The sequence below is a fragment of the Bison bison genome, unplaced genomic scaffold (genome assembly GCF_000754665.1).
Source record: "Bison bison bison isolate TAMUID 2011002044 unplaced genomic scaffold, Bison_UMD1.0 scf7180017864358, whole genome shotgun sequence".
Lineage (NCBI taxonomy): Eukaryota > Metazoa > Chordata > Mammalia > Artiodactyla > Bovidae > Bison > Bison bison.
In genome coordinates, this window is record NW_011494930.1 from 2761229 (window position 1) to 2787403 (window position 26175).

The 26175-nt window shown below is 35.7% G+C and overlaps 1 protein-coding gene across 2 annotated transcripts in view; it reads left to right on the forward strand.

Moving 5' to 3' along the window:
* The window catches only part of PCDH9 (protocadherin 9), a 1139636-nt gene that overhangs the window by 713037 nt on the left and 400424 nt on the right, over nucleotides 1-26175 (forward strand). The window lies entirely within an intron of this gene.

Here is a 26175-nt window from a genome sequence, read left to right on the forward strand (position 1 = left end):
ATATAAATGCCAGTATCCCAATTCATTGCTTTCTCCCCACCTTTGTATCTATAAGTTTGTTCTCTACATCTGTGTTTCTATTTCTGCTTTGTGAATAAGTTCATCTGTAGCATTTTTCTAGATTCCACATATAAGTGATGTGCTGTGCTGTGCTAAGTCACTTTAGTCATATCTGACCCTTTGCAACCCTATTGGACCATAGCCCAGCAGGCTCCTCTGTCCATGGGATTCTCCAGGCAAGAATACTGGAGTGGGTTAATATGCCCTCCTCCAGGGAATCTTCCTAATCCAGGAACTGAGCCTGTGTCTCTTATGTCTCCTGCATTGACAGTCAGATTCTTTACCACTAGCACCATCTGGGAAGACCCACATATAAGTGATATTACATGGTATTTAATTTTTTCTTTCTGACTTACTTCACTCAGTATGACAATCTCTAGGTCCATCCACATTAATTGCAAATGGCATTATTTCATTCTGTTCTAATGGCTAACTTTCCATTGTATCTATGTACCTCATCATCTTTATTCTTCTGTTGATGGCCGTTTAGACTGCTTCCATGTCCCGTCTATTGTAAATAACGCTATAGTGAATATTGGAGTGCAAGTATCTTTTTGAATTGTAATTTTTTGGGGGTATATAATTTTATCTTCTTTTCTTTGAGCCAGGAGAGGGATTGCTGGTTCTATGGTTCTTCTATTTTTAGCTTTTGAAGAACCGCCATACTGTTCTCCATAGTGGCAGTACCAATTTACTTTCCCACCAACAGTGTAGGAGGGTTCCCTTTTGTCCACATTCTCTCCAGCATTTACTGTTTGTAGATTTTTCTGATGATGGCCATTCTGACCCGTTTGACATGATACCTCACTGTAGTTTTGATTTGCATTTCTCTAATAATTAGTGATGTTGAGTATCTTTTCATGTGCTTGTTGGCCGTTTGCATGTCATCCTTGGAGAAATGTCTATTTAGATCTTCCATCCCTTTTTTAACTAGGTTGTTTATTTTTAAAATATTAAACAGCATGAGTTGTTTATATATTTTAGCTGTTTGTATATTTCAGTATTCTAGAGATTATAGAATACTGATGAAAGAAATCAAAGACGACACAGACAGATGGAGAGACATATCATGTTCTTGGATTGGAAGAATCAAGATTGTGAAAATAACTATATACACAAAACAGTCTCCAGATTCAGTGCAACTCCTATCAAATTGCTAATGACATTTTTCACAGAACTAGAATAAAAATTACATAATTTGTATGGAAACAAAAAAGGCCCTGAATAGCCAAAACAATCTTGAGAAAGAAAAATGGAGCTAGAGGAATCAGGCTCTCTGATTTCAGGCTATACTATAAAGCTATAGTAATCAAGACAGCATGGTACTGGCACAAAAACAGAAATATAGATCAATGGAACAATGATAGAAAACTGGTATAGAAAGCTCAGAGATAAACCCATGCATCTATGGTCACCTAATCTATAACAAAGGAGGCAAGAATATACAATGGAGAAAAGGCAGTGTCTTCAATAAATAATGCTGGGAAAACTGGACAGCTACTTGTAAAAGAATGAAATTAGAACAATCCCTAACACCATACACAAAAGCAAACTCAAAATGGATTAAAGACCTAAATGTAAGGCCAGACACTATAAAACTCTTAGAGGAAAACATAGGGAGAACACTCTTGGACATACATTGCAGGGAGATCTTTTGGAGCCACCTTCTAGAGTAGTGAAAATAAAAACAAAAATAAACAAATGGGACCAAATTATACTTAAAAGATTTTGCACAGCAAAAGAAACCATAAACAAACTGAAAAGACAACCCCCAAGATGGGAGAAAATATTGGCAAACAAAGCAACCAACAAGTAATCTATCTTTGAACACATTTCTGACGGGAGCCAGCGTGAGGACCTCCACCCATGGCAAAGGTCATGAGGAAGGAGGCTCAACATACACAAAGGTGGGATCGAGCCTCAGGAGTCCCCCTGGAAATTCTTGAGCATCTACCCCCAAAACCAGAATCTGCCTACTTTACTACTTTGTGCTCTCACCTACACCTCTGACTTTATGGGGGGTTGTCCCCCACCACCTCTTTCAGAGAAGGAGTTAACTTAGAGCTCCAGTTAATAATAATTCCTGGGCATGATAGGAGTGTTTCAACCTACAAACTCCTCTGAAGGTTCTCTAGCCTGCCTGACAGGCTTGTCCAGCCACATGTGATTGCTCACAGCCTCCCAACCGTGAGAGGCACGAGATGCTTTAAACCTTCTAAAAACAGGTTCTTTAGAGAAGTTAGAAAACTACTAGCTTAAGTATAATGGGCTGATTAGAAATTGTATTGGTGAAGGTTTTTCATTTGTTGAGCCAATGTTTACTGCTACGTCTCCACATCCCCTGCCCTTATACACATTAATGAATATATAGAAGAAATAACTATTAACCTTTGCTATTAATCACGTTAGACCTTAGGCTAAGCAAATTCTTTCCTTAATTAAAACCCACTACACCCTCACCCTATAGGAATGTAACTTTATCTGGTACCTTCGGAAGGTGGCGTCTGTTTTAAGAATAATCACCCCTGGAGAAATAAGTATTCTGGTTGACTGACTGCTGTCACAAGGAGAGGGTCATAAATTGTCAGAAGATGATGTAACACCCCTAAGACCTCTGTATACATCTGTATAAAGCACCTGACTTTAATAAAAGTCAGGACTGCTGACCCCGCATGACTTTTGTATAACATCTCAGTGTATAAAAACATACCCTGGAAAAATAAAAAATGGGATCAGTTCCTCGAAATACTGGGCTCCTCATGTCATTCTTTATCTCAAACTCTGGTTGAGTTTCCATCTGGAGCTCAGAGCCCGCCAAGCTTACTATTTTGCCTAGGCTTCTAAGATCCGACCAGGGAGGCCTCAGTGTCTCCTCTCCTTCAGGAAAACAGAAAGACTCCTGCGGCCTACGTAAGTGGTGCAAACTTTTTGTCTTGAAGTTTTATTGGTTTCCTGCGTAAACCAAGCTACTCAGCCTCTTTTCTCCACTAAATTTTCCTGCTGAGCTCTCCTCATTCTATTACTCTTTATATCTCTAATTAATATCTAATTAAAGCCAGTGTATTTGCCAATGCCGTCTCCCCTTCAAACTCCCTGGATCAGCAGGGGCTGGACCTCGGCACACTTCTTTCATATTTTCAGGCAATCTTATCTAAATGCAACCTTACTACTCAGCTAATGGAATGATTGATTAATAATGCCAGTGATAGCAACAAAGGAAGCTCAAGTAGAAAAGAGTGAAAACATAATGGCTTAAACTCAATCTGACGCAACTAGCCAAGACAGTTCTTCTTTCTCCATGTGAAAGATAGCTGGTACTGACGATATTTAAGATAGAATAAATAGTTCCACTTTCCCAAGAAACCCTTAGGAAAATGGAAAATCTCTTCCTACATTATTTTCCTTTAATATTCCACATCCCATCAAGTTATGACTTGCTTGACTGTATGGTGGTGTGCGATCATCTTCAACTCACCAAGAAAAATGTGTGTGTGAGAGACAGAGAGTAGAATTTCAGGCATTCATCTGGCTCTGAATGTTGGATGTAATACTTTCCATTTCTCCAGCAGTATAACTTAAAATCCTCCAGCAGTTAATAGTTTTGTTTTAGCACCAGCAGAGCAATGACACCTTAAACAATACCATCATCAGCTCTACAAACTTGTCGTATGCCACTTTTTCTGGTCTTTGCCCATTTACCAATACTAAGGTAAAAATAAACTAAAACCCATCCCTATCCCCTATCAAGGCAACTTTGAGGCAAAAGTCAGACCACAGTTTTTAATGATTCCTTAAAATCATCAAATTGAAACAGAAAAAGAAATGGAGAAGGAAGAGACTAAGGCCTGGAAAGAGCTGCTAGTGGGAGAGCAGGTGACTGTTCAGAAGTAATAATAAGAAATACATGTTTTTGAAGTCTCTCAGGGAAAATTTAGCAGGATATCTGTGCTCTAAAATGGGAGAAAAAAGAAAAACTGCTGAAGACAAAGCAGACATTCTTTTTGCTGCTGCTTCTGCTAAGCACACAAAATACATACCCTAAATGTATCTGGTTTCACATGTCCCAAGGCTTGTTTTAGTGTACTTATTTTTCTATAACTCATGCTATAACTTGGTGCAGTGGTCTTCCCCCAGAATATAAACCTTAAATGTATAATTGAGTGTAATAAGTCTGATGATGTTAGATCTCTTCCTGAACGATGAGTGTATGCACAAAATATGCCTTTGAAACTGTGATTCAGTCATTATTTATTGAACATTGATATCAGTAAGACTAGGGATATATTTGACAGTAAAACAAACAGGACTTGGAGGAGGAAATGGCAACACACTCCAGTATTCTTGCCTGAGAATCCTGTGGACAGAGGAGCCTGGCAGGCTACAGTTCATAGGGTTGCAAAGAGTCAGACACAACTGAAGTGAGTGAACACTCACGCATGCAAAACAAACAAGATACTCAGAAACTAGTATAAGTGTAGAGAATTTATCATTGCACTGATCATTTTTATATTTTTTGTCATTTTTCAAAATTTGAGTCACTTTTCTCATCACTGGGGATAATTTGGGATGTATGTATGTGTGTGTGTGTGTGTTTTGCTTTCTTTGTGCAAGTGGAGAAAGTATATGCAAAGAACAACAAGCAAGGGGGGTGGCCCTTACATGTAAAAAGTATGTCCTAGAGCAAGTTAATAACTGAAGCTCTTTGTCGCTTTACTCCTTTGCAAAAAAGGGATGCTAATTTTTAAGTCTTTGTTTGGTGGTTCAGATGGTAATGCAGGAGACCATGGTTGGATTCCTGGCTCAGGAAGATCCCTGAAGAAGGTAATGGCAACCCACTCCAGTATTCTTGGAATTCTGGACAATTCCATAGACAGAGGAGCCTGGAAGGCTACAGTCTGTGGGGTAGAAAAAAGTTGGACATGACTGAACAACTAACACTTTCACTTTCATTTTAATATAAAGTTCCTAATATACCGACCAGTAAACAATAAATCCTCGAAGAATATTAGTTCCTTTTTTTCTTCCTCCTGGCTGCTAACAGTATTTCTGAGAGAAATACTGAGAGTCCAAATCTGAGAGACCATAGATTGCAAAGCACAGAGAACCGTTATTTTATGTACAGTTAAGAAAGTAATGCTGACAATTAAATTGCAACATAATACTTTCTTAGAAAACTGATTATATGACACATCCTGAATCTAGAATTCATGTATACATTTTTAAGAAAACATTGTGAATTAACAAATGGGTGTTTAAATTGTGTTCATTAGGCATAATGATTTAGGTGTTTCAAATTTGAAAGTAATTCATGCTTACAGTACAGAAACAGAGGTGAAATTGATAATAACTATATGTATACACATTCATGTGTGTATTGAGGAAAGACATGGAAATAAAAAAGGAAATTACCAACAAAGGATCATGACTAAACATTACCCTTAAAAATTGTTTGTCTTATGGCTTAAGCAATGGTCTGGAACAAATTAACAAACAGCTTTAAAAACTATAAGTACCTCTTCACCAAAGATGAATTTTTTTTCTACTTGAGAACTTAGAATAGATACAAGAAATACTTGAATATTGAATACAACTTAAATTAACAGTGTTTCTTCTTATTGCATTTATTATTTTTAAGTGGGAAAAGTTTTATCTCTAAATACATTGAGTGACACTGGCATCAGTCAACCAATTTATCCAATGATGTTATTTCTCCAAACAAATTTGATCATATTAAGTTACTTCAGGAAACTCAAGCCACTCAACACAAAAAATGCAAAGAATCAATGTCTAGCAAAAGCAAGGAGTCTCTAATAGAATTCTTTGATGTGGAGGCACTGGAAGACAAACATTATGCTAATAATATCACAATAGACAGGGTAATCTATATAAGTGGTGCTGAGGGAGGAAAGGAACAGGCCAAGCCGACTCCATCTGAAAAAGAATGAAACTCTATCTTGCACTTTTAGTGAGCTTTGGACTATGTGCCTGGTAGCAATGGGGATAACATGACTATAGCTGAATTGGCCTCCTAGACTGATAAACCCCAGATTCCATACTGAGATTTCCCGTCGCCAAAAAGAATGTAATAATCCCCTATGTAGTCAATCACCTTTGTAATCTTTATGGCACCCACTGGTGTAGGCTACAATGTATAACCAGCTGACCATTCTGATTATGAATCATGGCTGTAATCTGATTGTATCTCCCTTTAACACTTTCAAGGCTAGGTTTAAAGAATTTGGGGATGTAGGCTTGAGCAGTAAACTTCAGGTTTATAAGGACAAAAGTCGGTCAGGGTCCTTGGCTAAGAGTAGACTCTGCCTTGGGCCCGCCAGTGTAATAAACTGCACTCCACTATCTGCATTGTCCCTCTGAGTGAGTTCGTTTCCCAGAATGCATGGCTAAACAGTGCTACTTCACACTCACAAGCGTGCCTAGGTTTGGGATGCCTTTCTCTGTTCCACTGGCAGGAAGAACTATTATGGCATGTATTTCCAAAAATTCTTGAAATGTAATATACATGTAATTACATGGAATATAATACATGTAATACATGTAATGTTATTTTTGTAATATACAAAATATACATAATTTGTAATATACAAAAATAACACATACACATCATTCAGGCATACTGAATACCAAAGAATTACATCAATATGAACTTCAAATTGCTATAAAATGCTGCACAGAGAGTGAGGATTTTGTTTAAAGTCACATTTGGAGTCAGAAAGTGCATAGTTTTTAATCTGGTAAAAGCCATCCTTGTGTCAATCTGGGCCACCAAGGGGCTCCTTTGCCTGCCAATCTCTTTGTTCTCCTCTTACTTGGCATCCTTCCTGAGTTTCTTGGGATCATGGCCATGTGGGAGTCCCATATGATTATGGGACTTTATGTTCAGATGGACTGATGCCAAGTGCCTTCTGTTTACTCGTATTAGCCCTTCACCTAGAAACGACAGAAGCAGCAGTGATTCAGTGCCCACTTCTTACAGTGGGAGAAGCTGAGCCAGAGCTCATTGGAAGCTAAAATGATCCACACAAGCTGAGCTGAGCCTTCCCTAACTTATTTGGAGCTGGAATAGAAACTCATGTAAATGGCTATCACGCATTAGATCCATTGGTTTCTGTGTACTTTTTTCTGGGTTCTGAGGCATCCTAACGAATTCTAATGCTGATTGTCTGGTGGCCCAGCACACAAGTGTAATTAAAAAGCACATAGGACTTTGCTTTAGAAATCTCCGTCCTGTTGTCTCTTTTTCTTATTTCTATTCCGACTTGCTCTTCTGGGGCAAGAAGTAGTTCTCCTTTATATTCTAAAGATTTAAATGTTCTTACCTCCTTTGGGGAATTCAAGAAAACAATAACTCTGTCCTGGAATTCACCAGGTAATGGCTAAATCTGTCATTTGTTTTCCTTTCTCTGTGTAAATGGAGAACTTTGGTGAACCTAACCATCATAAAAATGTTCAAACTTGGAGTTTTATAAGAATTCATCTGCTTATGAGCCTATTGTCCTATTAGTGGAAAGCACTTTTACAGTTAAAATACCCTGGAAAAGGGAATGGCAACCAACTTCAGCATTCTGGCCCGGAAAATCCCATGGACAGAGGTGCCTGGCGGGCTGCCTCTGGGATCCTAAGAGTTGGACACGACTGAGTGACTAACACTTTCACTTTCACTTTTCATTAACCCTTTCAAGGGACTATAGAGGAAGGGATCTTTTAAATACCCCAAATGTCAGTACTCCTAACAGATGCACACACTTTGAAATGTGTGCACCTTGCCTAAAAGGAGTCACTTTCACAGTAGGTGAATGACATTAAAGAAAAGAAACAAAGTATCATTAGCTTTCAGAGAAAAACTGAATTTTTTTTAAGAGAGAACAAAGTACCTAACCAAATTTGTTTTTCAAAGAGCAGCCTAAATGCAAACAAGAGAGAACTTTTCTAATTAGGATGTAATGCCAGGAACCTCTGATGGTGTCTTAAACTGTTGTGAATATGGAAATTTCAAGCTTTTTCTCTTAATTAACTCAATTCACTATACTTGGGATGGACTGAGCCTTCATTGCTAAGCGTTAGTATTATATTTTGAAAGCTGTAGGTCAGTAGGGCTTCCCCCATAATGCTTGTGCTCACAACTGTAGTTTTTCAGTAACAGGCAGAGTCAAATAAGTGGCCTGATGACAAGCATTTGCTTTGGTTTTCCTACTTTTTTCCCCCTTTTAAAATCTTTCATTTGTTTTGCCAATATGCCTGCTTTCTGGCACACCTGCTTTCCTCCTTAGGTAGCATTTGTTCTCTCAGAATCAATTGCAAGCAGCTTGCAACCAAATGCCTGATTAAAAAGTTAGCAGACCTTGAGTGCAATTACTTCAGCTCTGTAGCACTCAGGCATTAAACCCGGTGTTAATTGTTTCCCACTTTTGTAATGATCCTTATAATAGGATAAAAACAGAAGAGATCATTTCTTGTAGTTAAAATGGCAGAAAATAAAGTCATTCACTCTGATTAATCATTGCAATATGAAATTAAACACTATTAGGAGTAAATATGTTAGGATAATTTTGATTCCAGCAAAAGTCATCATTTCTTCTGTGTCAAAATTTATGTGGCAAAAAACTATTAATCTAAGAAAGAAGTTTCATAATAAATAATCTTAAAGCAATTACTTAAGGAATTTTATACTGCTTTTGAGCATTATGTACCTTAATGTTTATCACAAATATATATCCTTATGTACTATGTAAATTACATTATAGTCAGAATGGCTTATATTTTAAAATGTATTATAATATTTAAAACACTTAAACTAAATATTTTTGAGTGATTGTTCTTATAAAAAGAGAAGAAACATTAAGAATGTTGTATGGGAAGCATATTTTGGCTAATAAAGCCTTATTGTGGCATTTCATAACACTGAAAAGATTCTTAAAGATTTAGAATTCTATGATCTAGAATATCTATTCAGATATTTTTACACATGAAAAGAAACACTTGAAGACCTTACCTCTTTTCTGTTTTACATTCTGTATAGCTATTTGCTGCCTTAGGATATTTTTAACCTGTGATCAGGAGTCTGATCACTTGTCGGTGGGGGGCTTAACTACTGGTTTTGACTAATTATGAGTCTATTTTCTTTCATAAGAGAGAAGTCATCCATGGCAGAGACCTTTGTAGTTCCTAAAGAAAGACAACAGAGGCAAGGATGAAACTTGTTGAATGGCCTTAAGAATGAAAATGGTTGAAAAATCCACTGAAACAATCAACAGTTCCATAGAGTCCATTTCACTTCCATTGATGTATGCTTTTTTAGTTATTAAAAATGCTGAGTTTATTTGCTTATCATTTTTTTTTATCTGTCAATTCAGGTACATTTTCAGTATTATTTTATAAACAGATAAGTATTTTCTTTTCATGTTTAAAAGAACACTCAATCAAGCCAGTTCTTTTATTTTGACACTGTCATTAAAGAAAAGAAAGTTTTGTGATTATGTAGGTTGTTATAGGAGAAGGCAACGGAAACCCACTCCAGTACTCTTGCCTGGAAAATCCCATGGACGGAGAAGCCTGGTAGGCTGCAGTCCATGGGGTCGCTAGGAGTCGGACACGACTGAGCGACTTCACTTTCACTTTTCACTTTCATGCATGGGAGAAGGAAATGGCAACCCACTCCAGTGTTCTTGCCTGGAGAATCCCAGGGACAGGGAGCCTAGTGGGCTACCGTCTATGGGGTTGCACAGAGTCGGATACGACTGAAGCAATTTAGCAGCAGCAGCAGCAGGTTATTATACATTTTCATGCAATACATATTTTGGATGCCTGTCAGATGCTTAGGACTATCACAGATGCTAAAGATATCAAGTCGCATAAAATATGGTTCCTGACGTTGAGGGATTTCTAGTTTTAGTTCTGGTTTGTCATAATTTTCTTAATGTATGATTTTTTATCACAATTTCTGATAGTGATCTGAAAAGAATAGATATTTAAAGGAATTCTGAAACAAATAGTGTATCAAAATACCATTATTAAGTACCCAGAATTACTGAGACCTAATGATTAAATCCTAAAAATGTAAACATCACCACACTCATGCTTACGTTCATGTATTTCAGTGGAACCAGTAAGAATCAAGATTATCTTCAGAAGCATTGGTAAATCTGCTTCAGTAGCATCTAAAATTTTTAATGATATATTTATTTAGGGGATATAGAGTTTGAGTTCTACATGGGAAAGCAAAGAAAAAAAAATGTGGACAATGGGAATTCCCTGCTGGTCCAGTGGTTAAGACGCCATGCTTCTAATGCAGAGGGCCTGGATTTGATCCCTGGTGAAGGAACTAGATCCTACATGTCACAGCAAAGTTCCCTGTGTACTGAAACCAAGACCCTATGCAGCCAAATTAAAAAAAAAAAAAGTAGATAAGAGTCTACTTCTGGAGTTATTAATTCAAAATTTTGCCTGGAATTATAAGCTAGTGGGATTGTGATTCATAGCTGTCTAGGGTCTGCCAAGTAGCCATACATGGACTGCCATAGCCCTTACTGAAAGTCTTCTCTGGTTGAGTTGGATCCTTCTATTATACATGTTTTTTGTACCCTGAATTTATTTTTCACAATACCTAACACATTTGTAATAATTTACTCATCTATTTCATTTATTAGATTGTAAGTCTTATGAGTGGAGAGATTGTGCCATTCTTGACTGAAAAAGTACCATCAGTATTTAAGAGTATCTAATAGAAAGTGGGTGGTTAACAGTTTTTGTTACATGGCTGAATATAGAGTGCTAGGGAATTTTTCGAAGCTTATACCATTCTATAATAGCATGCATTCTCCATATTTTCAAGTTCTTTGATGGTGTAATTTCAGATAGGTTGATTTTATGGGGGCTCAAAATTTTTTATAATTGTCCTTTAAATCTATCTTGTTAATGTGTACATCGCTTGAATATAATTTGAAACTTCATAATAATTTAGTGAACAGAATACTTTGTAAGATTTTTCAACATATATTACTAAAATAGATTTAAGTCTCAAGCTGTTAATTTTTAACTTCTTCCTTCACTATTATAGTACTAACAATATTGCTCTACAAACATAAGGAGAGATTACATTTGTTTGAGAGTCAAATGATGGTGCCCTTCACGAAAAAGAGCTTTTTTCTGTCAGAGTTTCCCAGGAACTAAAATTGATTTGATCAGTTATCATCCACACTGCAGTTTCAATGAAAATCTAGATTTTCATGTCTCTGAAAAGTTAGTGATCAAACAAGATATCTGAACCACATTCTCCTTGTGCTTTGTCAGTCTGTGAAACCTAAGATAAGATGCTTTCTATAGACATTAAGCTCTATGATCTATTCCAGGAAAGTAATTCCTTAATTCCCAAAGTACCATCATCTATCTTCTTCCATCTGTCAGGTTAAGACATAAACTAGATCAGAATTATTTTGTGATATGAAGAACATTTCATTTCATCTTCATGAAGTTGACTATCTGAAATATGTCCCTAAAGTGTCAAAATTGGCTTATATCATTGTAAAATATAAATTAAAGTGTCTACTTATTGGAGAAACTATTAAAGTTCATACTATTTCAAAAATTTTAAAAAGGAACCAAGGATAATTGTGGCAAAATTCACAAAATTACACATACAGAAGTATTCTTTTTTGAAATGCATATAATTATATAAGTATAGAATCTTTATTTATGACTTAAAAAGGATCACTCAGGCTAAATATAATAGTGGTAATACATAAGTATCCATATCTCACACACACACACACACACACTAAACTCTACAGAAGTAAAATTAATATAATGCAAAACAGCACCATCATCTTTTAAATTCGATGAAAATAGCCTGAATTCCCTTCACTTTCACTAGTAAAGTCTTTTCATCCTATCTTTTCTTGTTTAATCCTTGTATTTTTAAAAGAATAGACTTTATTTTTAAAAGCAGTTTTAGGTTTCCACAAAAATTGTGCACAAATTAAAAACTTTCCATATATACTCTTCTCCTGAATAGGTTCGCCTATTAACACTTTGGTACATTTTACAATAAATAATACTGATACATTATTATTAACTGAAGCCTGCATTTTACATTAGTGTCAACTCTTAGCGTTCTAATCTTTTTACATCTTCAAGATAGAGCAAGTTTTCTTTCAAATGTTTAATTGCATTCTCCCATTTCATTTAGGTAAGCATAATTTTAGCATTTGTTCACAAGAACAATTTCACTGAAAATAATTTATTCCAGACTAGCAATTTGCCAATCATTTTTAACTTTGTGTACATAGGACAATATATTTTTGACTATTGAGATCCTAAATATAAACTTTAGGAAATTAATTATTTCTTTCTCAAACTGCAGGATGCCTTACTGTTCTCTAATTCATAGGCCAAATTGTGTCATATAATAAGTTACCTTTGGTATGGAAAATTTTATAAATGTTTCATCCTGAGGCCACCTTTCAGTCTCTGTCCCAGACAAAAACAGAAGGAATTTCTGGGTACACATGCTGGGTCTTAGTGTCAGGTGATTTTAAAAGTGTCACTTTCTTATCTTCCAAAAATATTGTTAATGTTGTTGAACTTTTACCTTCTGGAATGCTGTATCCACATTTGAAACGCAATACTGGAGTGTTTTGCTCTTTGAAGATAACTACATTGTTCTGAATATAGCTCATTATTCTATAGATGCTATAAATCTACAGAAACTTTTGACATACAGAAGTTTTTGACAGTTATTTGAATTTTGTATTTGTATTCAGAGAAGCGAATAATCCCCAGGGCACAAATAACAGAGATTGGTGACTCGGTAATGTTTTCAAAGGATAAACTAAGAGCCACAAGGCAAGTAGTGATTATCACTGAGAAGTGGGAGTGATTTTTGTTTCAAATATCAGGCTCAAAGTCACAGTGACTGTCTGCAATAATAGGTAGATTTTAGAAAAAAATGAAGTCCAGCTACTTCGAATGTTCAGAACAAAGGCCACTCTACCCAGGAGAAAAGAGATATAAAGTCTTATTCATGTTTGTTCCAACTGGATTAGTTTCTCTATTTTCTTAAGATCTTTATAAGGGCTCTGATTCTGGCAGAGTACAGTAGGTAGTTACATATTATATTTTTTCAAAGCAAAGAAAATTAAAACATTTTCCTCCAGTTTATCAGGACATTACTGTGTTACACTCTACTGAATAGTGCTTGTTAATACTCTCAAAAAATAGTTTGATATGATTTCCATATCCAAATGTTACAGCTCAGTGCATGGGTAGCAAGCTTGCTTCATCAGGTTTTCCTCAGATTTCTGTCATTCAAAACTGCTTTTTAAGACCATGACCATTCATCTCGTTCTCTCATACCAGACTACCAGCACTATTCTTTCTAAATTTAGATCCAAAAAGAACATTCCTGCATATAAGCCAAGAATATAGTCAAGAATGGCTTTTAGCTAATAACTTGAATCATGTACTTAGAAAAGTGTGTGTTAGTTGCTCACACTGATTCTTTGTGACCCCATGAACTACACAGCCTGCCACCAGGCTCCTCTGTCCATGGAATTCTCCAGGCAAAAACACTGGAATGGGTTGCCATTCCCTTCTCCAGGGGATCTTTCTGACTCAGGGATCAAACTCAAGCCACCATGGAAGCCCACTTAGAGTGCTGTCCTTCAAATTGACTCTATTCTGCTCCTTCACTGAATATCATCACGTCTCAAAGTATTTTGGAAGTCCCCTTTTGTAATTGTCTTAAAAGCTAATTTCTAAGCCACTGAAGGCATCACCGACTCAACGGACATGAGTTTGAGTAACCTCCAGGAGTTGGCGATGGACAGGGAGGCCTGGCATGTCCATGACAGTCCATGGGGTCGCAGAGTTGGACACAACTGAGCAACTGAACTGGACTGAACTGAAGCCACTGAAGAAAATATGCTGTGTTTTTTGTTTTTTTTTTTTTTTTGCTGTGTTATTTTGTCTCTCTCCTTTTTTGTAAAATGCTACTGTTCATCATTACAGATAGCTTTCAGTTGTTTCAAAAAGTAAAGTCAGATCATAAAAGGCAAACAGTTGGTACCTTGAGACTCTGCAATATAATTGTCTCAATTCAAGAAGCACAAACTCCAAATCTAAAAATACAGTGGCATTACTATTTAGATTATGAAATACCTCCTCCACAAAATAATTAAATAAATGTTTTATACTATTTCTGCTTATCTAAAATGTTTTTTTTTAATCTTATAATCACAGTTGTATATGGTGAATTCTACACTCAATGAAATATCATTGCTATTCAATTAATTTTCATCACTGGTTAAAGCTGTATATATGGCATGAAATATAAGACAGAAGAAACTCTTTTTGGAATGCAACTTGTTATATCAGACGTGTCTAAATTAATACAGGTTTTCTAAGATTCAATTAATAAAATTTATATTTCATTTTCAACATTGATAAATATGACAAAGATCTTGGATATATGTGACAATTTCCTTGTATAAGAATAGGAAAATTTCACATGCTAAGACACATGCAGTGTGTCAGCCTCTGTTGGAATTTGTGCATAAGTTTTGCGTCATCTATATATAAATATACATATACAGTTTATGTATATGCTGTAGATATATTTTTAAAGTCTCCTCATTTTCTTCCTAACTTACTCTGAGAAAAAGAAATATGACTTAAGTTTCCCACATTCCTAATCAAACATTTTCAATTGCAAACATTTTCATTGATGTGCTTTGAGAGAACTAAAGGAAGACAAGATAAGAAAATGCTTTTCTATTAGAATATGCATGTAACACCATACAATTACAAAGGATAAATGAAGTTCCTAGTAATCAATTCAAATTTGATAGCTAATACAGACATTGTTTTTTAGAGGATAGCTAATCATCCTATATCAATAATCATCCTATCAAACTACTGCCTATGAGATGATTTACTGAGTCCAAAGTTTCAGATGAAATTCCAGGATTCCTGTTTCTTTTTTGTGTGCTTTTTGTGACCAAAGATAGCTTCTTTCCTATCTGCTTAGCTTCAGCTTTTCCCATTCTGGTAAAACATTTCTCAAGTTGGGTCAAGTTTATAGAAGAACCTAGAAAAAGAATTCAATAGTTCGTCAGTATCAGGGTCACGTTCTGTGCCTGTGCATACACATTTCTATGTCCTCAAAGTGTAACTCGGACCCATATTTAGGTTCAACAGACTTTGTCCCCCTATCTACCTTCCCTATGTAGATTAGTCCCCCAATTAACCTGCCTATGAGGATTGAGTTCTCTATCATGAGTGATGCTTTTGGTGGCTCCTATACTAATTAAGGACTTCCCTGGTGGCTCAGAAGGTAAAGCGTCTGTCTACAATGCAGGAGACCCGGGTTCAAGCCCTGGGTTGGGAAGATCTCCTGGAGAAGGAAATGGCAATCCACTCCAGTACTATTGCCTGGAAAATCCCATGGACAGAGGAGCCTCGTAGGCTACAGTCTATGGGGTCACAAAAAGTCGGATATGACTGAGCAACTTCACATACTAATTAATAGTTATAAGATACTCTCCATATATGAATCACATGAATCATAGACTAGAAAGAGGCTAAAAATATCATTTCCATCACCATTTTTGTTTTGCTTTTTTCCTTCCACAGAAGATATGATTGATGGCTCAGAATGATTTGTAATCCATATATTTCCAGGGACAGATACCCATCATACGTGCTAGCACTAGTTCAAATAACTTCTTATCTCTTGACTGCTTCTAAGGAGTTTTAATACTTTTCTTTATACTACGAATGTTACACAAAAAGCTAAATAAATAAAATGAAACTGCAGAGTTTGACACAAGGTCCATCAAGACAGGTCATACCGCTTTTTAGGTGCAAATTAGTAAACCTCAGAAGGACTTTCAAAAAACCTCATTGTACAGTAATAGTATTTCCTGGAGAAATTTTACAGGTTGTTTCTTGCTGCCTCTACCTCTCTATCTGCATATTTTTCTTTGACTTGAAATAACATAATCTATCCTGTAAAGCCTTGGGATTACCAGCTTTCACTCTTACTGGGTAATTACGATCTTGTGTGTACTTGTTCAGCAATACACAAGGGAAGTTTAAAGTGTCTGTGTGCATGTTCAAACTTTCATGAGTCAAGTGCCCACTGTCTGAAGTTATATAATATAATATGAGTGTGAATGAGTGTTAATCACTCAGTTGTGTCCAACTTTTTGGGACTCCTTGAACTGTAGATGGTCAGGCTCCTCCAGAATTAACTTACCTGGAATTTTCTAGGTAAGAATATTAGAGTGTGTTGCCATTTCCTTCTCCAGGGGATCTTCACGCCCCAGGGATTGAACCCAGGTCTCCTGCACTGCAGGCAGATTCTTTACTGTCTGAGAGAGACACCGATATATAGATCAGTCTTATGGACTCTGTGGGAGAGGGAGAGGGTGGGGAGATTTGGGAGAATAGCATTGAAACATGTATAATATCATGTATGAAACGAGTCGCCAGTCCAGGTTCGATGCACGGTACTGGATGCTTGGGGCTGGTGCACTGGGACGACCCAGAGGGAGGGTAGGGGAGGGAGGAGAGAGGAGGGTTCAGGATGGGGAACGCGGGTATACCTGCGGTGGATTCATTTTGATATTTGGCAAAACTAATACAATATTGTAAAGTTTAAAAATAAAATAAAATTTAAAAAAATAAATAAAAGTCAAATTTAATTTCAAAAAATAATATAATATACATTTAGGGAATGCCTTTTGAAAAATACATTTTTGAAGAAAATACAGCCTATTTTTTGCTTTATAACTTTTATTTTGTATTAAGAACTACTAATAGAAGGGAATGCTAGAGAGATGCTCATTACCTCTTTTTGTTACTTCTGTTAAAATTACCTGAGAAAAATTCCTGAAAGCTAAACACCAAATTCGACTATTTATATTAACTACACTGACAGATCTGATACATAGTTTTTAATGATTTTTTGTTATCCAAAGAAGGCTCACTTATGGTAAAAGACCACATACTATATCAGTGAGTTCTGTAATTTTACTTAACCACAGTGATAACTTAGTGGAGTTTCTAATTAAAGTGCTATGACTATCATGTATGCAGATTCCATAAATATGATAAGGGTAACTGCCTGCATCACGTGGATTTGTTTATACTAGAAGACTAAATTGGAAAGGCCTCTTGCTGAGTTGTTTCTTTTCTATTTCTGTACATATAATTTATAGATGCAAGAATTCTGCTTGTAGATTAAGGAGCAGTTGCTCCTGTTTACTCTAGTCATTTTATATTTTGTATGCTCAGATAAAGCACTGCATTCCTACTGGGCAACATTTAACTGTAAGGAATAGGTTGAGGGTGTTTCTGATAGTAAGAACAAAATAAGATATGAGGAGCAAAATAACCAACAATGCCAACAATTCTTAATCTTCTCTGCTTGCTTTGGACCCTGGAGGGAATTTAAGAGTTAGGGTGATGCCACCAAACCAAGGAGGAAAGTTGATTCTAACCTTTTCCTCTTTCTCTGATGTTGCACAGGGGGAAATGATTAAGGGAGGAAATGCCTTTCTTATGTTTGGTTCTGATATTTAAATTCAAGCACCAAAGTTATACCCCAAAACAGTATAAAGAGTTTAGTTTTCTCTCAAGTTCTTTAAAGCTATCAGTTGTTCTTGAATGTGAAGAGAGATGCTACCCAACTTTCTCACAGATCATACTGATATCAAAAGGAAATAAAAATGAAATTATATTAAAAATGTCATCATGCATCATTACACATGTCTTCCAGACATATAAAGTCTTATGAGGTATTCAAAACACTTTTACTTACAAAGTACAAAAAGCCTAAGTTTTTAATTTAAGGAAGTCATTTAACAGTAAGACATTTACAAAGTCAAGGAAACAGTCTAAGTTACTATGAGTTTCCCCACACATATAGAAACTGAAACAAGCTTCCTACACTATCATGCAGTTGAGTACTGAAATTAGAACAAAAGCCCACAACTCTGTCCTGAAATGAAGCAGTCGCTTAGCAGCAGGTATCAAACTGGTTAACAGGACGATGAATATAGATGAGCATTCCCCATTTCCCCTGAAAATGCTATTCAACTTTATATGGACAGGTATCATCTGCACCCTAGTCTTGTTTTATAGCATAGATAACATTAGGAATCAAAAATTTTGTTTTAAAGATGCTGATAACTTTACATCCATCACCCAGGTCAGTGAAGTTATTATACAAATACATCTTTCTCCAGCATAAACTTAGCCTTCTTATTTGTCTCCAAATATTCTGAAATGTAAACATTAAAAAGGAAAGAAGGAAATACTGACAGCCAGTTCATTGTTACCATGTTTCATTTTGCTACTTTTAAAACAGGGCAGTACTCCCTGCAAACGTCTTGCTTGGGAGACGGAGAACTTTCCCCACAGAAAAGCATCTTCGAAGGATGGACAAAGATGGGATAACCTAGGAAGAAAAAAGTATAGTGAATATAGTTAATATTAACAATATAGTTAATATAGTGAATATAGTGAGTGTCTATTCATGCAGTGACCTTGCTTAAGCCTGCATAGTTTGCAAGATATGAATGGAATCAAATTATAAAATAGGTGACACAGGTGCTGGTTGAAAGCCTGCTCAGAACTATTAAGGAGTAACTTAATAAAATTCTACCTTTTAGGAAACTGTGTGATACAGTTATTGTCTTGTTCACCATCATTTTCTTAGCAGGTATTAATAGGATGGCGTCTAGCAGATAGTACCTGAACTTCAATAAGATAATAAACAGCTATTCTACCAGCTTAAATGAGTTTATACAGACATAGCCATGAGAATTATGATTCAAGTTATGCGAACTATGTGAACTATGGTGGCTCATAGGCAAATCCAGAGAACAAGGAAAGGGAGCTGTGTTTCAGGAAAAGGGCAGAATTGGGAGGAACTGTAATAATCAGAGTCTATTGGAAGAGGCTGTGAATCCAAGGTATGAAGGCTCTCATTGGTTGGGCTGCTAACCTCTCTGATTGACTGGGCTATTCAGGAGCCAGAGAAGTTTTCAACTTCCCCAGATAGTAAAGCAGGAGACAACTTCTAGTGGGAGATGTCAACAGTGGTCACTTTGGAGTAATTGACTATGAATGTGACAGCTCCTCCTACAGGCCCACCCTACTTTCAGTTTTACTTGAGGTTTCTTTAATGAATTATACAAATAGGTTTTCAAAAATTATTTATGAAGGGGTAAATGAATAGTCCTTTTTGTTGGAAATCAGAAAGTGAAACCTACATAAGTTCCTATTGAAACCTACAGAGACAAATCCCTTTACCTTACTTACTCATTTGAAATAAATGTAACAAATTCAAAGAGACTAGAAAATCCCTAGATGATTTCCAACGTTAAAGAACACAAATTCTGCAATAGTAGAACTTTTTTAGCATAAGTATTTTCAATCAAAAAGATAGGAGATTAACTCAATTTACCAGTAACAAATAATAAAATGACTCATTATAAACTAATTCTGTACTCAGAATTATTTCATTTATCACCAGTTGAAAAGTTCTGTATTAATTTTGTCCTGCAAAACTATTTCTTAAAGTTTTAGTTTCTTGATGAGAGTGCTCAAACATGAATAAGGAAGAACATATGTATAGTAATATTAGTTTCTAGTCAAGCCTGTGAGTGTTGAGTAATAGCAAATTAAACTGTAACCACAAATTGCTTTCTGGGTTGCATTTAATTTACCCTCTAAACCTCTATGAGTTTTACTTGATTCAGGATTTTATTAAGAGGAAGAGTACTCATTGATTTTAGATGGCAAGAAGCTATTGAGGAACTTGCTATTGAATTGAATTAGTGGTTTTAGCTGAACGTGTGTTATTTTGTCATTTAAAAATTCCTCTTTCCATAGCTTGCAACCTAAGACTATACTCTTAACTATTACTTTTAAATTTTAAATGGAAATGTCTTCTCTTAGAAATATTAAAGTATAAAATGTTTCTAATTAGTATTTATAAGAAATATTTGAATTCAAATGCAGTTTACAGTCTCCAGAGTTTTTTAACTATTTTTGGTATAATTTTCTTTGCTACTTGAGAAAAAATATATATGAAAATATTATTTAAAATTAAAAAAGCTATATTTATTGGATTTAATGCTGCAATAAAACAAAAACAGGTTTATATATGGAAATTTAACACTTTGTTTTTTACTTTATCATAAGTAATTTCTGGCTGATGTGTTTGTATGCTTATATGTGTGTGTGTACTACTTAGAGATTTTATACATATATATATTTTATTTTTTATATGTGATTAAAAGAACTAAATCAAAATAAGGAATATTTATTTGTAAAGGTATTTTAAAAATTTTCTATGGATTTAACCATATTTAAATAATCCTAGGGCACTTTTCTCTACTTCCAAATAATTTATAATTTTCAAAAATATAATTATTTTAAGTGTCATCCATTAACTAGTAAATTTACTTATTTGTCTTGTAATAGTTGGCTTAGTCTATATTCATATTATCTTGTGATTTGAGGAAAAGGCAAGGATCTTTAATTGAAATGATTAAAAATTAGGTAAAGTAGCTAAAAATGGAAGTTAGGGTAGCTGCACAGTGATAGAAGATTTGTTTGATATTTGAGATGAAGAGAAAGCCAAACTACTGTCTATCAGATGTTCCCTTTCTCTTGGACTAAGTTCTATTTTGCTATAAGTGGTGAGGAAAAGTACTTAAAAATAGCATATGTTCTAATATTGTAAATATAATGTATGATACTATGAATATAATATAATTAATAAATATGATGTATGAAGCTCCAATACTTTGGCCACCTGATGCAAAGAACTGACTCATTGGAAAAGACCCTGATGCTGGGAAAGACTGAAGGCAGGAGGAGAAGGGGACAACAGAGAATGAGATTGTTGGATGGCATCACCAACTCAATGGATATGAGTTTGAGCAAGTCCCAGGAGTTGGTGATGGACAGGGAAGCCTGGCATGCTGCTGTCCATTGGGTACCAACGAAGTGGACACGACTGAGCAAATGAACTGAACTGAACATGTGATAACTTTAGTATAGTCAAAATAATAAAAATTTTAAATATCATAACTCTATAACCAAACAATACCAATTTAAATACTTAATGTATGCAATCATATATTAGTTTACACATTCACACATTAGGTGATGGTTTAGTTGCTAAGTTGTGTCTGACTTTTGCAACCCCACAGACTGTAGACCACAGGCTTTTTTGTCCATGGGATTTCCCAGGCAAGAATACTGGAGTGGATTGTCATTCCCTTCTCCAGGAGATCTTCCCAACACATGGACTGAACCTGGGTCTCCTGTGTTGTAGGAGGTCTCTTATATTCCAGGTGGATCCCTACTGAGCCACCAGGGAAGCCCAAGGCACTTAAAAAAAAATCAATTCAACTCAGTAAAATTTTTGCTAAACTGATTTTTACACTTAACAATAGATGATCAGTTCAGTTCAGTCACTCAGTCATGTCTGACTCTTTGTGACCCTGTGGACTGCAGCACACCAGGCTTCCTTGTCCATCACAACTCTGGAGCTGGTGATGCCATCCAACAATCTCATCCTCTGTCGTCCTCTTCTCCTTCCTGCCTTCCATGTTTCCCAGCATCAGGATCTTTTCAAATGAGTCAGTTCTTTGCATCAGTTGTCCAAATTATTGGAGTTTCAGCTTCAGCATCAGTCCTTCCAATGAATATTCAGGACTGATTTCCTTTAGGATGGACTGGTTTGATTTCCTTGCAGTCCAAGGAACTCTCAAGAGTTTTCTCCAACATCACAGTTCAAAAGTATCAATTCTTCAGTGCTCAGCTTTCTTTATAGTCCAACTCTCACATCCATACATGATTACTGGAAAAACCATGGCTTTGACTAGATGGACTGGGCTTTTGTTAGCAATGTCTCCGCTTTTTAATATGCTGTCTAGGTTGGTTGTAACTTTCTTCCAAGGAGCAAGCATCTTTTAATCATGGCTGCAGTCACCATCTGCAATGATTTTGGAGCCCTCCCCACCCAAAAAATAAACGCTCTCATTGTTTCCATTATTTCCCCATCTATTTGCCATGAAGTATGTGATCGAATGCCATGATCTTAGTTTTCTGAATGTTGAGTTTTAAGCCAACCTTAACAGAATTTTAAGTATTGTGAATGTTTCAGTTATATGCTATCATATAATTAAGTTACTTACTAGACATTTCACCATTTTCTACTGTTTTTCTATGTTATACAAAGGCACAAAGTACCTTAACTAGCAAAGCTTTGTGCATGAAAATCTCTAAATTAATGGGACTGGGATTGTAGGCTTGAATGTGAGTCATTCATTGGTGAATAATATCCTGTACCAGTAAGAGAAGCATTAAAGCAATGATTGGTATTCTTAGGTGACTTATTCTCTCAGTGAATCTTAAAAAACAGTGCCCAGCACAGAAACGTGTATATCTTCCCAGGGCGTCTTAAATTTCTGCTCTCCTTCACACTATTCTATAAGAAAAAGTATTGTAAAAGTACTTGGTGATGTTTCTCAAATCTAATCAGTGTGATACCTTCCAACTTGCAAGATCCTGGACATTTCTGTATTTGTATGGATGGCCCTTTATTCTGGCATAGAGTACAGGGTCTCTGATGGAAGCTTACTGTGGTCAGAATCCATACCAGCAGTCCAGAGATAAAATAACAATGATCAGCCTTAGTAATTATTGTTCTCATCTTACTTTTTCTCTGGCCAGCCTGGGACCTGGAGCTAACTTTGTCAGTGATAAATTAGATACATAAATGTGACACTCAAACCATCAACCAGACTTAGCAAAAATAATAATAATGTTTCCCATGAGAGAAAATGGAAATTGTAAGAAATAGATTCAGGAAAGCAAAATATAAGTTCCCAGGCTTTGGAAAGTCTAAAGTAGTCTCATGATAGCATGTGTGTCCCAATTCAGTCAGGCAGGGTTTGACTATATTTATAACCCAAATTGGGGCACATTTCCATGGCGATAACCCAAAATCAAAATTCCCAGAGGCTACAAGTAAAAAGTTCTTTCTTTCTTTCTTTAAATATACAAACAATAACAGGTTTCTTGAAAGAACAGTGGGAAAACCTTCACTTTCTCTGCAAAAAAAAACCCTGTGTTCTAAACTGTTGATCTTCATCCCTCACTCTTATCACAAAACAGCTTCCACTCAAAGAGATTCTGGGCTAACATACCTACAGGCACAATGTGAGGCATGCCAAGACTGCAGTTCTCTTCCCAAAGAACAACACTTTTGCTGGGGTGAAAGTATTACATCTCTATAATTGCTAAACATTGATACCCAGAGATTAAAAGAGATTGTGTAGATATCAATTTCAAGAACTGGGGCTTCCCTTGTGGCTTAGCTGGTAAAGAATCCACCTGCAATGTGGGAGACTTGGGTTCGATCCCTGGGTTGGGAAGATCTCCTCGAGAAGGGAAAGGCTACCCATTCTAGTATTCTGGCCTGGAGAATTCCATGGACAGTCCATGGGGTCGCAAAAAGTCAGACATGACAGCGACTTTCACTTTCACAGCTATCTTTTATTGAGTACCTACCATGTGTCATGTTTTATATAACAAGAACACTTCTTATTTTATCTGTTTGAACCTTACAACATCCACTGCTGAAGGTACCGCATCCATCCAAGGCCAAGAACTCCTTCAAAGAAATGGTGTCATTGCCCAGGACCAGGCTCTACAGGGCAAGCACTCCCAGGCAGGATGTCTGGTTCTGACTCCTCATCTAGTGCTCTTGGTTAAAAACGGAATAATTACTGTAGTCTTTCATGACACCTATAACTCCTGTTTCTTAATGCAGAAATTATCCTAATTTTCCTTCGTTTTAATTTATTCAAACGTTTTCCTTTTATCTACCTTGATAAGCCAAACATTATTTCACTTGCATCAGTTATTACGATGATAAGTTAAAGATTGATTTGCTTGATCAATTTGCTTCCTACTATAATATCCATGTTGCAATTCTTAGTCCATATGCATCACCACCCCTACCTCCCATTAGACTGATAAATTGTGCACAATTTTGCCAATTAAGACTTAAACATCTTTGAGTCAAATTAATTAGGAAATATTTCCATAAGCCACAGTAGTTTAAACATTATATTACTCTAATTTACAGGGTCTTAGTGCAAATAAATTACACTAGATTTATATCTTATTCTCACTTATAAAGTGGTAAAGAAATATTATAGTATAGTATGTATCAGATGAAATTTAATATGTTGTATTTGAAATAGTTTAAAAAATATTTTCCTTTTTATTCTCAATGTAATTATACTACCAATCTCTATATGAGTAGGTGCTCAATAAATACCAGCTCTAATGACTTTACTGTGAGAACTGCTGCATTTAGATACAGCTGATGTTGCGGACTTGGACATTTCCTATGAAAGAAACTATAGTAATTAAAGCAATATTATGTTTAGAAGAATATCACAGATATTAATTTTCCTTTTTCCTTCATCTATGAAACAAATGTTTTATAATAGCTTATGCATGTCTTCCCAAAATGCTTTATGAAGGCTGCAGAATCAATCAAATTGTTCCATTGTCTTTCTCTTGTGTTTTGACTTCTTTTTACTTGTCTGAGCTATCACTAAGAGGTAGTCATCTAGAGGTACACCAAAGATACTTTAATTACTCAAACTATGGAAATTTTAGCAGCCTGTCACTTTAAAAGCAATATTTGACAATTATGTATTGTGTGCAGCTGGTCACTGTCCTTAGTTCTGTGTTTATTACAAAAGGATTCACTTAATATGCTCCTGGAGAAGGAAATGGCAACCCACTCCAATGTTCTTGCCTAGATAATCCCATGGACAGAGGAGCCTGGGAGACTACAGACCATCACACCACAAAGAGTAGGACACGACTGAGCACACATGCACAAGCACATAATGAATTAAGTGAATATTGAAACAGAAATGGAAGATATTGGCATGATTGCCTTTCCATCAAGAGTTAAGTTCACATAGGAGAACAAACACTCTAATAAATAAAATCAGTGGCATGGTCTTCCCTATAAAAGTAGAAATGCATTTCAGATGTTAATTAGATATTAAAATTCAAATTTTCCTTGATATTGTGTAGCACTCTCTAGGCACGTTTCAAAATCTACTGAGGAAGGAACAATGGTAGGGAGATAGTTGTGCTTGAAGCTGAAGTGTGCTACAATAGACTCAGTTAGGACCATTTAAGATTATAGTTTATGTGATGTTAACATCAGTTCATTAAAAATGTACTGAACTCTTAAATCCTTTCACACAGGTGATTGAACAACAATACGGTGGTATCAGCTCTTCTCAATCATGACTCTCAGCATGATTTGAACTAGTGACTCACAGGAAATAAGCCACGTTCTATTGTCAGTCTATAAAAGCTACATTTATAGAGAAACAGTATTTCTACCTATAATATTTTGTCTCTAAATTCATTCATTTTCTTTGAAATGGATGCAATAGATTGTCTATTAAAAAGCACAAATTTTGAGTATGACAAAATGATTATCCCATACAGTATATCTCCATATTATTTATATAAATATTTATATATTCATAATTTTATTAAATCTGAGCAAAATTAGTCATATGTGATGTGATATTGAAAGGTTTTTGTTGTTGTTGTTATCACAATAGACTGAAAATTAGGTATAATCAGAGGTAAAGCGTAAATTTACTACTTTCACATAATTCTGTCAGGCATAAAACTCCACCCCACACAGCTGTAAATAGTCTCCTATCTCATACATTGCATCAGCTAGAAGAACATATACCAAGAGAACTAAGCAGTGATATGTGCCAAAAGGCACAATTGTATCTTACTAAAACACTAAAATTTATTAAAGTAACATATACATATTTCAGGTCACTTCTGATGGTAACATTGTGCAAATAGATGCCAAAGTAATATTCCAAACACCTTTCAATAGGGATATTCTATAAATAATGACTGGTAAAAAAAATCAGGGCCAGTGGGCAATAATGACTTCATTGCAAAAGCTACCTTAAAACTCTCAACTAAACACAATACTCGGTTATCCACAAG